The 13,732-nt window shown below is 38.1% G+C and overlaps 1 pseudogene; it reads left to right on the forward strand.

The window, feature by feature from the left end:
* The first annotated feature begins 5,971 nt into the window (after nt 1-5,971).
* On the forward strand, nt 5,972-10,477 carry LOC114636126 (annotated as a pseudogene).
* The last annotated feature ends 3,255 nt before the right edge of the window (nt 10,478-13,732 follow it).

Here is a 13,732-nt window from a genome sequence, read left to right on the forward strand (position 1 = left end):
GAGAGAGAGAGAGAGAGAGAGAGAGAGAGAGAGAGAGAGAGAGAGAGGTAGAGAGACAGAGAGAGACAGAGAGAGAGAGAGAGACAGAGAGAGACAGAGAGTTAAAAGGAAGCCATTCTGCACATCTTCCATTTAAGGAATGAAAAAATGAAAGGAGAATGAAAGAATTAAAGAAGCTGGATTCGGCCTTGCTGAGCATGAGAGCTATACAAAAATTATTTGGAAAGCTACATGGGTTCCCTATATCCCCCTCTGTATTTACCTACCTCTTCATTCATTAAATCCGCATTGATTCATGGCTATTTATCTTATGCTTTTGATTTAACCCAATATTATATAAACTTGTATTTCCCAAATTGTTCCATGCTGGACCATTGGGAGCTCTCACTATTGGCTGCTGTGTCTCTCTGACATGTCTCCTTTACTGTGTGTGCTTGGTTAAGACAGCATTCTATTTTCTGGCATTACAAAATGATCTAGGTTTGCTTTGTAGTTTTCTGTGCCAACCTTAAATCAGACATTTCTCCAAGAAGCTCTTGTTTCTTTTATTAGAATGGTATTAGTAAAGAAGATACAGATATTATGTACACATGTCAATGTTGTATAACAGAAATCACTGCCTTTAAAGCCTTTTAGCCAACAAAACAAGCACTATATTCTGTACTAACCTAATTGTGTGAGTGCTTGTATGTGTGCAACACATGCATATACTCACATATACACACATCAAATTTAATTTTATATTTATTAATTTGGGGAAGATGGAACATATGGGGATTAGAGAACAAGTTTTGGGAACTGGTTCTTTCCTTCCTGCATATAGATCCTGAGTTTAGAACTCAGGTTGTCTCCAAGGACAAAGGTCATTAGCAGCTGAGTCATCTTGCTAGCCCAAATACTTTTGTATGTTACCGTCTTTCTCTATTTTCTGCAAAGCAAGCCTTCATACTCTGATGTCTTGTTTTGGCCTGTAGTCTCAGAGACTCCACTCATTCCCAAAATTCCCTTCAGTGAGATCATTTCTTGTATTTGTAACACAGTTAGAAACTTTTGTCACTTAATGCATTCCATCCTGAGATTCTGTGAACCTCTAAATTATTTTTTAATTTGCATACATCAAGGTTCAATCTGTGCACTGTAATAGTTTCACCAAATGTGTATTTTAATGAGGTGGTGTCTTACTGCTATAACATTCACACATTCTTTCCCAGTTCTGTAACTCCAAAAACTATGTTTAATTGACACAGGATTCTATGCATATCTCTGGGGGTACATTGTTATAGTGCTGTGTAACAAGACTTTTCCCAAGGAGTCTCAACAATCCCATCTACTTATCCTAGACCTAGAAGCTACAACAGATCAAAGTAGAACTTGTACCAAGGCCTTATGTACAGTATTGTGGTTGAAGATTTCCTTACAGGACTGTGGGTTAGTGGTTTCTTATGGAACTATGTGGATAAGTGTTTGCTTACAGGACTGGAAGTGAGAAGTTACAAGAACAGAAATGACTGAGACAGCTGAATCAACAAAGCCCACCCCACAATGGGTGACAACTCTCAAAAGCTGGAAACGTAGAGCACTGCACAGCCTGCAGGCAGCTCAACAGGTTGGAGACCATCCCTTCCAAGTGATTCAGTTTAAATATGTTCCAGGTAGCTCAGCTACTTTCTGCTTCTCCCAGGCAGCTGGTATGATCTCAAGAGTCTTCTGTGCAGCTTGGCTTTTCTGAGGTGACCCTCACCAGAATTATTGTTTACTCAGGAAAGAGGGGCACAGTGATTATCTTCAGTTTCAGGGACTTTTTGAAGCTGTGTTCGTACAAGAAGGTGCCTCAAGAGATTTCAGTTCAGATAAGGAAGGAGCATGCTATATCTGGGTGAAGCTATTTCTGTATTTAAAGTTGGTGACCAACATTACCACTTTTGCTCCTCAAAGAAAGTGAATAGAGCCATTAATTTTGGGCTGGGGATATAACTCAGTTGGTAGAGTATTTGTCTATGAGGAACAAAGTCCTCAAATCACATAGACCAGATACTGTGGTACATGATTGTAATTCTAGCACTCACTCAGGAGAGGAAAGTCAATATTCAGAAATTGAACATCATACTCAGCTGCTTATCAAGTTCAAGACCAGCTTGTCACATATGGGAAATTAAAAATAATTAAAATTTCTGTTTGCTAAGTTTTATTTTTGTTGTTAAATTAGAATTGTTTGGATCAAAGGTTTTATGTGTGGTTTGCTGACTTTATCCCTCCACTGCAAGTTCTGCCTGACTACAGGAAATAAACACATTCACAATCCATATCCCACCACTGCTAGGTGCCTCAGCTAGAGTTACCCCCATAAGGTCTCTGGGGCCTCCCCCGAATCTCAATCCTCTCTAGTAATTGCCTCCCCAGCAAATCTCTATTCTTTCCTTCCCGCTCTCCCTCCATATGTTTCTCCTCTGTTTCCAGAGGAAGTCCTTTGTCCCATTCCTGGACAAATACCGATTCCCCTTCTCCCTTGCTCTCTTCCCATTTGCTCTCTATCGTCTATCTTTGTATCTTACTCCCTGACCTTTGTCAATCTGAGAGCACATAAATATCCTTTGTGCTGAGAACTTGGACTTGGAGGATCCTGAACTAATACAGATACTTTCAATACCACTTAATGGAAATATGGGCGTAATCTTGTCCCAAACTTTTGCTTTTCAAGTGAGAAAAACAATCATCAGTGAGGAAATGACAGTTCCATAAAAAAAACAAACAAACAGACAACAACAACAACAAAACAGACAAGAGATTCAAGGTATATTCCTCAATGAAACACACAGAAGGTCTAAGTTCTGGGAATATTTGACAAAAGAGTTCTAGATAATAATTTAGTAAAGATTAAATGTTAGGAATGCCTTCACTGACATCCCTTTCCAGTATCTAGCCACACATATAACAAAGAACACACACACTCAAGATAATGTGCTTTGGTTCTGTTTTTATTTAAGAGAACACACACAAATATGGTAGTTACTCATGGCCTCCGGCATTTAACTTTATAGAAAGTCAAGATATTTTCTGCAATTAACAACAAAACTACTGTTAGATTTTTTATCATTATTTTCATTATTTTCATTCAACATATTTTGATCTTATTTGTTCCCTTCCTAACTGTTCCTAGATATCTCAACCTCTCCACTCTGCAAAGAACGCCATGTGTATTTCATTAGGGCCTTTCAGTCATTCACGATTCCTTTGTTGAGAACTCCTTGTTTAGCTCTGTGTCCCATTTTTAAATTGCATTACTTGGATTACTGATGTCTAGCTTCTTGAGTTCTTTATATATTTGGATATTAGACCTCTCAAATGTAGGGTTATTAAGGAGCTTTTCCCATTCTGTGGGCTGCCATTTTGTCCTAATCATGGTGTCCTTTGCCTTACAGAATCTTTTCAGTTTCATGAGATCTCATTTATTAATTATTGGTCTTAGTGCCTGAGCCATTGATGTTCTGTTCAGAAAGTTATATCTTGTACTGATGAGTTCAAGGCTATTCCACACTCTCTGTTCTATTAGATTTAGTGTAGCTTGTTTTGTGTTTAGGTCTTTGATTCATTTGGACTTGAGTTTTAAGCAGGATGATAAATATAGATCTGTTTGCATTCTTCTACATGCAGACACCCAGTTAGACCAGCACCAAGATACAGCAGAGACTGAGGGAGTAGCCAACCAATGACAGCTTCAGATTTAGACCCATTCCACAGGCAAGAACCAATCCCTGACACTATGAATGATACTCCATTGTGCTTGCAGACAGGAACCTCTCTCTCTCAACAAAATCTCCTCAAATGAAAATTAAAGCAAATAAAAGGGCAATAATAAAAAATATCAAATTCATTTGTAAAAACTTACATATTTTAATTTTGTGTATATGAGTGCACAATAGGAGTCCAGTGTCTCTGGAGGCTAGAGAAGGTTTCAGACCTTCTGAAACTAGTGTTACAGATGGTTATAGGTCACCATATGGGTTCTGGGAATTTAACCTGGGTCCTCTGTAAGTCCTCTTTAGAGAGAAGCCATCTGTCTTAATTTCGCGACTAGATATTTTCCATAATTTGGATCTGGATTATCCCTCAGTGTCTGTGTGTTAAAATATTAGCCTCTAGATTGGTCCTATTTTGAAGTAATGGAACCTTTGTGAAGCTAGTAAGAGGTCCATAAATTATTGAGAGCATAATATTCAAAGAACTATGGAACCTATCTTGTCCTTTCTTTCTTTTTTCTCAGCTCATAATATGAGGAGCTTTGCTTTTTCATGCACTACTGTGATGACGTGTAGTCTTTCCAAAGTATTTAAGCAATGGGCCTAATGGTTCATTGGCCAACGTCTCCAAAACTGTTGCTTACACTAAAATCTTTCTTGATTAACCCCAGCAACATATTATACCACAATTAAGTATTCTTTTGCAAACTTATATACTTAAAATTTTTAAATGTGATTGTTAGTTAACTCATGATAGATTATTTTGAGTTTAAAGCTAGGTAGCCTTTTCTTTAATTTATTCACAAAATTTATAAGAAGAAATGTTAGACTTGAAGTTTTTCATTACATACGTTTGCAACTTTGTAATTGCTTCCTAGTCACCCATAAAATGGTGATGTCCACTGGCATTTATAATTACTATTCTTGACTTTTTACACCCAAACAATGGTTCTTCTTGTCTTGATTTGCCTGCAATTACCTGCCTATCATACACCTGGAGTCAGCTGAGCTCCAGTCAATAAGTTATGGACCTCTTACTAGCCTAATTGTACTCTCCTCTATAAAGTACCTGATATCACACCAAGATAAACATGAAATTAAATAGAACAATGGCTTAATTCCTGAAGAAAGTGAAGAGAAGAAACGCTATAATACCTAGATTCTGTCTTGTTGTATTTCTACTTATGCCTTACTCTCTTAGCAAATATGTCTATGACTATACTTAAAGCATAAAGACTCCATTATTCATAAATGAGAAATTCAAATTGTTTTGCAAAAGTTATATATCCAAGGGAAAAAATGGCATATTTTGGCTATGTTTACATTTTCATTACACATTTATATAATTGGAACTATTTATCTTAAATGTACAAAATGTGAATTAGTCTTACATTATATATGTTCTGAGTTTGAAGTATCAAATCAGGGCTACTTCTCTGGTTAACTTACATTAAAGAAAATTATTCAATCCAGAAAGGAAGTTATCATGCTATGTGTCTTAGTTTGTTTTTTTTTTTCTGTTTTGGTAAGCTTCTCTGAGAAGAGCAACTTGAGGGTACAGTATGATTCAAGATCATAGTCTACTATCATAGAAAAACTATGACAGTGGAGCTTTAAGAGGATAGTTGCATTGCATCCTCAGTCAAGACCCAGAAAGTAATAATACTGTGTGCTCAGCTCACTCTCTCCTTCTGGCATAGTTCGTGTTACTGGAACAGAGAATAGTGTCACCCACAATAGACATATATTTCCACTTCAGTTAATCTAATTAAGACCACCCTGTGTACTCATTCCCAGAAGCTTGTTTCCTAGGGTATCCTATTTCTTATCAAGTTAAAATCAATCGTAACCATTAAATTTTCTAAATTTCTGGTACACTGAGGGGCCATAACATGACCTCTGAGGAGTTACCCACACATTCTCAGACAGATGGATAACACAAGCCCTGGGTGCTGCCTTGACTAAACAGCCTTATTTTCAGACAAGGGAAACATCATCCTGTAATAGCACATTGCAAATATAAGACTGAGTTTCTTTTTATTTTGAAACTCACAAATTATGTTAATAAGGTGTACAGTTTATATGTATATCCATGATTTACATTGTTTGCTTTGTGTTTTTGAGCCCCTTTGAAAACTGAGCTAAAGATCATCCGAAGGTTCACAAAGATCACATTAGTTGGTCTTTAAAATATGTTTGTGAACTGAGCTAAGGTTCTCACATTCATTTTTCAGATCAGACAGTGGAAGTTCTGTGACTCACAGAATATTCATATGTGGAGTTTGAACTCTCTGAAGTTCCCTAACCTCTGGACTCACACTTATAAAAAAGGTAACTTTCTTACAATCGTGTATTTATGAATTTCATAAAATATCCCACATTTTATGGTAACCCCCTGTCTTAACTATATGTTGCAGCTGCTATCATTGTTGGCATTAAGATGCATTTTTGCATAGTGGCTCATTTACTCCATTATCCCATGTAGGACTTAGAAAATATAAAGAGAAAGAGAAAGAAACACAAAAATATTCAATAAATCCAAATCCAGTTATATGTGATATAAAGGAAAGATTTAAATTTTCTTTTCTCCTATCCCATAAAGATTTTAAGAGATTCAGACCTTGATTACCATCATTTCTTATCCTTATTTATTATCAATAATAATTATCAGAGCTGCTGGGTCAAGGAATCATGGATTGAGTTGTGAACTTAATGTTGATGATATTATTGTTCATAATAATAATAATGGCATGATTAGATGCTACTTTTACATGTTCACCTCCCTCTTTGAACATGCACTGATTACTTCTCACAACCCATCTTATTTAATTATTTCTGTTCTTATTTTGCAGATGGTAAATTAACACAGAGGTTAAATGCCTTTTCAGATCTACTGAAGCAGGCTGTTTTAGATGCTCATATCTGAGCTCCATACCCTAAGAAGCCTACAGAAAAGAAAACAACAATGATTTCAAAGTTAGAATGAACAGCATGTGCAGCTGGACTTTGCACTATGATGTTGGGCAAGAGGCAAATTCTGTGAGCCTCAGTTTTCTTTATGTGACTTAGCAGGATTTTTATACAGAACTTCTAAGAATGTAGTGAGAGACATTCAATAAGAATCTACTACATCCCTTCCAAATTGTTTCTACAATTTATTGAGATATAAAAACATTAAAATACCAAAGGGTGGAAAAAAACTCTTCTCTATGGGGTTTACAATTTCTTATTCTATTCTTATGGTAGTTCAGAACTCATTACATTTATTTTTGCACATAAGACAATTGTCAAAATCACCAAAACAAACAAACAAACAGACAGACAAAACAAATAAAACCAATGTTGTTAGTTTTGTTTGGCAGTTTATTTCATTTACTTTTTGATCTCTCTTTCTTGTAGCCCAGCCTAGCCAAAAACTCACTCTAAATTTCTGACTTGTCCTGAATTTCTTATCTCCCTGCCTCCACTTCTACAATGTTGGGATTACAATGCACCAACATTCCCAGTGCTAGTAAAAGCTATTCCATAAATACGATCAGCAGATATGCATTAGAGTTGTCTAAGATAATTGCTATGAAACCAGTCTCTATTTTCCATCAGGGGTCTGTTGCATCAGTAATTCTGTAAATTGAGACTAGAAATCTACATTTTAACAAGAGCAATGAACTAGAATTCATGGATATCTTGAGAATTTCAATCTATTATTTTAAAACTTATTTTCATGGATCCTAAATAGGAGTAAACTGTATGTAAAAATTAATATAGCACAGTCTATATCAATAAAACACTTTAAATATTACTAGAGAGTTGTGAATAAAAGTGACAACTTCCTCCCAAGAGTAATCAATAAATTCTCTTAGCAAAAGATGATATAACTACAGTTAAGATTATTAAGTTTTTTCAAAGCCAGCTATATCTGAAATAATAAATTATAGTGTTTACTGTATTATTATCCTTATCAATAGGATAGTAAAAAAATGAATCACTCAGTTATCTATAAGGTATATTTAAGATCTCTTATTTTTTTTAGTATATAAAATTTTGAAATTTAAAAATTTAATCAATTTAAACTGTTACTGAATTATGGGTTTAAAAATCTGACTCAGAATCTCAATGACTGAGAACTGAGTAATTTTTGTCTACACTCTACTAGAATGATGCTTCCTAAGAGTATGGAACTAGAATTTCTCTACTCCTGGGCTAAGGAAATAAATAATAATAATAGCGTGTAAAGCAAAGCTAAGGTAAGAATTATTAAGAGTTTCTTATACCAGTACACCGAGTACTAAAGAACAGTTTCCCTCCCCAAATTTAGTAAAGATAAAGCATTAATTCACATCCATCAGGATATTTGCTGTCCTTTAAGAATGAATATGTTCATTTCTTACCCTGTAATATGTTCTTTTGCAAGTACATAAATATATTAACTGGCTCAATTAGTTACTTTGAACAATGGGTCTAGGAGGAGTAAGAGCATAAAGAATTTTTGTCCAGATCAGAGCCATTTGTATTCAGTGTTCTCATTCAACCATTTTTCTGGGAACAAATAGTTCAGTTTAGTAGATATGCAAGGCAGTAGCAAGCAAGAAGTTGAAAATGTTTTTTCTTCTAAATTCTGATGATAAAAAATGAGAAGGTAGCCGGGCGGTGGTGGCGCACGCCTTTAATCCCAGCACTTGGGAGGCAGAGACAGGCGGATTTCTGAGTTCGAGGCCAGCCTGGTCTATAGAGTGAGTTCCAGGACAGCCAGGGCTACACAGAGAAACTCTGTCTCGAAAAACCAAAATAAATAAATAAATAAATAAATAAATAAATAAATAAATAAATAAATAAATAAAATGAGAAGGGAGGGCTCTCAAAAGTCCCCTCCAGTCTGTAGTGGTTAGGCGAAGGTCACCATGCCCTAGCCCTGTGGCAAAACCTAGTCCTCCACTTTCTAATTTCTTTATGGGCTCAGGTGGTGCTGGATATCAGTCTGGAGCACACTAAGGTCAGTTCGACCATGGCTTTGGTTCTTTGAGTCCATCCAAAAAGAGTCCTGTGGGTAAGAGTCCACCAGCCACTGGCTCTGCATACGGTTCATCTCAGAAAGAAGAGAGCGCTGCTTGGGGGGAGCAGCATACTCAAAAAGGTATTTGGAAGAGCAGAAGACAGAGAATGGAAAGGATAAGGAGCAGAAACAAATAAATGCTGATAAAGAGAAGCTGAAGGAGAAAGAGGGCTTCTCTGATGCTGATGTCAAAATGAAATCTGATCCATTTGCTCCCAAGTCGGACACTGAGAAGCCAGTTCCGAGGCATCCAGTCACCCAAAAAGTATAAGCTAAGGGATTACTTTGAGAAAAAGATGGCTGATTTCCACAAGGAGGAGATGGATGAGCAAGATAAGGACAAGAGTAAGGGAAGGAAGGAACCCGAGTTTGATGATGAGCCCAAATTTATGTCTAAAGTCATATCCGGTGCAAGCAAAAACCAGGAGGAAGAGAAGTCAGGCAAGTGGGAGAGCCTGCATGCAGGGAAGGAAAAGCAGAGGAAAGCAGAGGTGCTGGAGGAGGAGCCTTTCACAGAAAGATCCCAAAATGAAGAGCGTGGAGGGTCCAAGACGAGCGACAGTGGGCACAGGGGCTTTGTGCCAGAAAAGAATTTCCGGGTGACTGCATACAAGACAGTCCAGGAGAAAAGTTCATCACTTCCCCCAAGGAAGACCTCTGAGAGCCGTGACAAGCTGGGAAACAAAGGAGACTTTTCCTCAGGGAAGTCTTCCTTTTCCATTACTCGGGAGGCCCAGGTCAATGTCCGGATGGACTCCTTCTATGAGGACCTTGCACGACCCAGTGGCTTATTGGTTCAGGAACAAAAGCTTTGTCGGAATCTAGTCCATAGCAACAAAAAGGAACAGGAATTCCGATCAATTTTTCAGCACATACAGTCAGCTCAGTCTCAGCGTAGCCCCTCAGAACTGTTTGCCCAGAACATAGTGACCATTGTTCATCACGTTAAAAAGCATCACTTTGGATCCTCTGGAATGACATTGCATGAACCTCTTTACTAAATATCTAAAACGAGGAAATGAACAAGAAGCAGCTAAAAATAAGAAAAGCCCAGAGATACACAGGAGGATAGACATTTCCCCCAGGACATTCAGAAAGCATGGTTTGACTTAGGAATTGAAAAGTCCACGAGAACCTGGCTACAAGGCTGAAGGGAAATACAAAGATGATCCTGTTGATCTTCGTCTTGATATTGAACGTTGTAAAAAACATAAGGAGAGAGATCTTAAGCGGGGTAAATCAAGAGAGTTGGTGGATTCCAGAGACTCTAGCCACTCAAGAGAAAGATCAACTGAAAAGACAGAGGAAACCCACAAAGGATCAAAGAAGCAGAACAGTTTCGAGCAAGAGGGAGAGGTTGGGGCAGAGGAAACTATTCTTATAAAAACAACAACAGCAATGATGATTTTCAAAAGAGAAGCCGGGAAGAAGAGTGGGATCCAAAAAGCAAGAAGTATTACTTGCATGATGACCGGGAAGGCGAGGGCAGCGACAAATGGATGAGCCGAGGCCATGGCCGAGGAGCCTTCCCCGGGCCCGGGGCCGGGGCCGGTTCATGTTCCGGAAATCCAGTACCAGCCCCAAGTGGGCCCATGACAAGTTCAGTGGGGAGGAGGGAGAGATTGAAGATGATGAGATTGGGACAGAGAACAGAGAAGAGAAGGACAGTCTACAGCCCTCAGCTGAGTAGGAGCCACTCTTGATGGAGCCCTTGCCCTGGGGAGAAAGGCGCTGGGAGAGGCTAGTGGAGCTAAACAAGGAGCCTCATGAAGATCCTGAAAACCCCACCCCACAACCCACTAGCCACACAAAATCCCACGACATCAGAGAGTGTCCCTGGTGCCGTCTCACTGGACAGGAAAGGATGCTGCCATCGAGCCTAGATCAGGCTCATGAGTCCAGCAGACCACACATACTGGGCTCCTGCTGGTGGTGTGTGGGGTGGGGCGGGGTAAGGAGAAGGATGCTGATGCTTGGACTTTGTTTTGGTTTTCTCATCCCACCCCCACTCCACCCCCAATTAGAAACCAAGTTTTCTTCATTTCATTTCATTTGGAACTAAATGGGAATTTGGTTTTCAGTCTCATCCTGTCCTGAGTTTTAATTTAAAAATCCTTATATTTTTCTTTTCTTTTTTTTTCTTTTTAAGGGATATGTAGTAATATTAGCATAAAGATTGAAATTTGGGCAATTTTGATTCTCACGAGAAAACAAAGCATGTGAACAAAAATTGAAGTATTCACCTCAGTTTGGGACCAAACTGCTTGGATCTTTGTACAAACTGGTTTTGTATGTTAAGGAAGAGTTTACGGCCGTTCTGACCACCTCGTGTTCCCCTTTCTACACAGCCACGTATCTCATGGAGTTGCTTCCAGCCTCCCCATGCACTCTGCTCTTGTCTGATTTCTCCTGGGCTGGGCTTCCCATTCTCAACCAGCAGCTCCAGTATCCCAAACTTTGTAGTCCTGCTGGTCTTCAGCAAAAGAAGTGGAAACTGGAGGGCAGTTTCTGGACGGTTTTCTAAGAAAATTCTGAATTCTATTATCTTTACAAATATGAGAAAATAATTTTTTCAATATTTTTATTAATCTTTTTATAAAATGAAAAGAAACGCTTATGATTAAAGATGGTGGTTATGGCTGGGTGGTCTGTGGGGTTGTGTGGTTTTGGGTTTTTCCTTTTCTCTTTTTTAACCTTGTGTTTTGAGTTGAAATATTTTCAGATGTTGGGTCATCCTCATTAAAGGGTCCTTGTGCTTGCCTTCCCGGGCGGCGGTCCCCAGTAGGTGAACCACTGCATCCGTGCGTCTGTCGGATGCCAACTGCACCCTCCTCCCTCAGCCTTCGCTCTTGGGTTGTGCTTATTTCCCTTTACTTTGCTAATTTCAATAGTTAAGTTGGTTTTACTTGAATGATTCATGTTTAGGGGAGAAAAAAACACCCTTAAATTTTTGTTTTAACTCCTCCTGCAAATAAAAACAATAAACGAAGTGGCAGATGTAAAAAAATAAATGAGAAGGGATAAATATTAATCAAGGCTGATCTTTCTCAAATCCCTGCCAGCAATTCATGGTTGCTGCTATTGCCGCTCTAATTTTAAATGTGCATTTCCTTACTCTTTTTGAAACAAAAAAAAAGCCAAGTGCAATTTGCACAACTGAAAATGTAAAACAAAAGTGTCCAAAAGACTATGTTACATAGACAAAGACATCATCTTGCAGCAGCATCCATTCCACCATCCACACTTATTAGATTTTACTGTGTTTTAGACAATAAAATCGTTTTTTATTCTGCATAGAAGACCTACAAGAGAAGCACAATTTCCATCATTGGGTCAATGGAGATTCAAACACTCAAGGAGGCTGCTCCTTCATGGGAGAGAGGAGAATCAAAATCAAACCATGAGGACACATCATTTTACCTAGTAGAATGGCTAAACTTAAAAAAAGAAAGAAAGAAAAATAGCAAGTGGTGGCAAGAATGTAAGGAAATGACAAGTAGTGTTTATTGCTGGTAGAGATATAGAAATGGTGTGGCTGTTAGAGTAAACAGATCCATAGTTCCTAATGAAGTTAAATATAGAATAATCACAGCATTCAATGAAAGTAAGAACAGAATGACCATATTACTCAGTAAACCTACTCTTAAGCATATGCCCCAAATAATTGAAAATGTACCAGAGACACACACACACCTGAATTCACCATATTATATGTCATTACTAAACAGTGGGAGCAATCAATAATCACTAACAGATGCATCTAAGCAAAATGCAGTGTGCACACTGAAAAGATATTTATTTTAATAAAATAAGAGTCTTACATAGTCTACAACATAAATGATCCTTAAATTCATTCCCTTAAGTGAAATAAGAACAACACAGAATGGCAAAGGATATCTTCTTTGTACAGAAGAGTTAAAAAGCCCAAAGTAGATGAGAGAGCTTGTCAGAGCCTGGTGTATGAGAAATGGAAGTTATTATTTAATACATATGGAGTTTCTGTTTGGCATGATGCAAATATTTTTAAATTAAATAGTGACAGTGATATTAGACTGTTAAGAACACAAGTGAATTTTTGTGCATTCATGGATTGGAGAGATTTGTCAGTGGGTAAAACTACCTGATGTTCAAAAGTGAGGACCTAATGGTTTGGATATCCAGCAACCATGTAGAAGCTGGGCCAGGGATTGGAGAAAAGACTTGATGGATAAGAGCACTGGCTGGTATTCCAAAGGAGCCAGGTTCAGTTTCCAGACCCATATAGCATCTCACAACCATCTATATGTCCAGTTCCAGGAGATCCAACACCCATATATGCAGGCAAAACAACAATACACAAAAATAAAATAAATTTAAAAGGCTGGGCAAGTCAGTCCAAATCTTTACTACTCGTGTTCAGAAATAGGTGATAATAAGTCAACCGTGGGGGCTCAAGAGCTCCAACTTCAGTGAGAAACTGTCAAAAAAGAGTAGCCGATGTGGAGAATGGTAATTGTTATATAATAAGTTCCTCTAAAATGTACAGTCACCAGCTTCATCAAGTCAACTGTGCCAGTTTAGAAACAACCATTAGGAACTGAAAAGGAAATTTCTGATCTTTTTGGAAACTCAGTTGTGTCATGTAATATTTTTCTGGAAGCTGTCTTGTGAGAGTATGTTTTGCAGAAACAGACACCCAAGAGGATATTTTGCTGAAGCAGACACCTGACAGCATGTGATGTTTGCTGGAGCCGACACTTGAGAGGGTGTGTGATGTTTAGAAAGAATATAAATAGAACCCCCATAAAGAGTGAGAGGTCACTCTAGCATTGTGATTCTTTTTAATGCTTTGGTAGTCCTCACTAATCTTCACTGGTCTTTGCTGGTTTTCACTGGCTATGGAACACTTCACTGGTCTTTCTTCTTCACTTTGTGAGAGAAATGATCTAAAGAACTTCTCATGGTA

This window comes from Grammomys surdaster, unplaced genomic scaffold, assembly GCF_004785775.1.
Source record: "Grammomys surdaster isolate TR1022 unplaced genomic scaffold, NIH_TR_1.0 122322, whole genome shotgun sequence".
Taxonomy (NCBI): domain Eukaryota; kingdom Metazoa; phylum Chordata; class Mammalia; order Rodentia; family Muridae; genus Grammomys; species Grammomys surdaster.